The following is a 1,456-nucleotide window of genomic DNA, read 5'->3' as shown; positions in this document are numbered from 1 at the left end:
TCTCTCTCATCGATGTTTCTAGCTCTCTATCCCTCTCCCTTCCTCTCTGTGAAAAATCAATAAATATATTTAAAAAAATATTTAAAAAAAAATTATTATATGTTTATTGATTTCAGAGAGAGGAAGGGAGCGAGAGAGAAACATCAATGATGAGAGAATCATTGATCGGTGCCTCCTGCACGCCCCACATTGGGGATCAAGCCCATAACCCAGCATGTGCCTGACCAGGAATCCAACTGTGACCTCCTGGTTCACAGGTCGATGCTCAACCCCTGAGCCACACCTGCCGGGCTGCCCTTTGAGTTTTGATTTTGGGGCTCTTGTGTGACGTCATCCTTTGTTTCCCCTTCCCAGGCAGCACCCATGCTGGCTCCTCAGGGTCCCCTACATCCAGTGACTCTTATTCCATGTGGCGTGTACACTTTGTCACACATCTTAAGAATATTCTAGACATTCGGTAAAATCCTGGCCATGTGTTCTCCAGGTGAGCAATGCACATGGGGTCCCTGAGTGATACCTTACCCTCAGCCGCGCTCAGCAGTGGTAGCAGCTTCTCCGGTTCAGGCTTATTTGCAACCCCACCAAGCAGTCGTCCAGTTGTCCACACTTGACTCAGTTCTGACACCAGCACCTGGAGATAGCGCCAGACCCCACAGTAAAGGGCTCCGTCTCCCAAGACTGCTCCCCACCTCAGGTGCCAGTCCAGGTGGTCACTCGTGCTTCTGACCCACTGGCTGTCGGTCGGAGCTTCCCGTGATCCCCTCAGCTTTGATTCATTTGCTAGAGCAGCTCACGGGACTCGGGAAGCCAGTTCAGTTACCAGACCCCTGGCTTATTATATTAAAGGGCAGGCACAGCGGGTGGGGAGATACAGGACCGGCCTGGACGGGCCCCCACGCATGGCTTCAGTTGGCGTGTGGGGCTGGGGGCTGGCACGGGGCCGCTTCTGGTCCCCAATCTGGAAGCGGAGTCCCTTCCTTTTGTTTTTTTAGGGAGGCTCCAGCCCTCTAATGAACCAGCCCATCCTTAGGGGATTTCCCGAAGTCCCCCGTTAACCTCAGCGCGGTGAGGTTGAAAGGGCTTTGCTATGAGTGACGACCCCATTTCACCTTTCTGGCTCCCAGTCGGCTTCTGGAACTGAGGGTAAGAGGCCAAGTCCTGCAGCAAGAGGTGCTCCCGGTGCTCTCAGTGCTCTCGTCACTTAGGAAATGCCGCGTGTGCGGCTGTGAGCCCGTCGTGGGAGAAGACCAAATGCACTTATAAGTCACAGGACCCCCACTTGCCTCTGTCCTGCAGTTCCCATAGTGATCTCTAGGGGAGCTCAGTAAGTGTGGGTTTCCTTCCTGACCATCTGACCAGCTCTCAGCAAACCCCTCGGGCGGTGGCCTGACTTGCAGGCAGAGCTGCGGTCTTGGGTGCGGTAGCCCCGCTGGGGAATGGGCATCTGCAGGAGCTG

At 54.5% G+C, this 1,456-nt stretch overlaps 1 protein-coding gene across 2 annotated transcripts in view; it reads left to right on the top strand.

Moving 5' to 3' along the window:
* The window catches only part of SIRT3 (sirtuin 3), an 11,663-nt gene that overhangs the window by 1,499 nt on the left and 8,708 nt on the right, over positions 1 to 1,456 (top strand). The window contains exon 1 of one of the 2 annotated variants that reach the window (XM_005865645.2): positions 1,256 to 1,324. The exons of the other annotated variant lie outside the window; for it this stretch is intronic. The gene's annotated coding sequence lies outside the window, so the exon portion shown is untranslated. Of the gene's footprint in view, positions 1 to 1,255; positions 1,325 to 1,456 lie in introns of those variants that run through there. 2 annotated transcript variants of the gene reach the window in all.

The sequence above is a fragment of the Myotis brandtii genome, unplaced genomic scaffold, assembly GCF_000412655.1.
Source record: "Myotis brandtii unplaced genomic scaffold, ASM41265v1 scaffold2089, whole genome shotgun sequence".
Taxonomy (NCBI): Eukaryota; Metazoa; Chordata; class Mammalia; order Chiroptera; family Vespertilionidae; genus Myotis; species Myotis brandtii.
The sequence above is the reverse complement of the archived record's forward strand: the minus strand, read 5'-3'. Positions and strand labels throughout refer to the sequence as shown.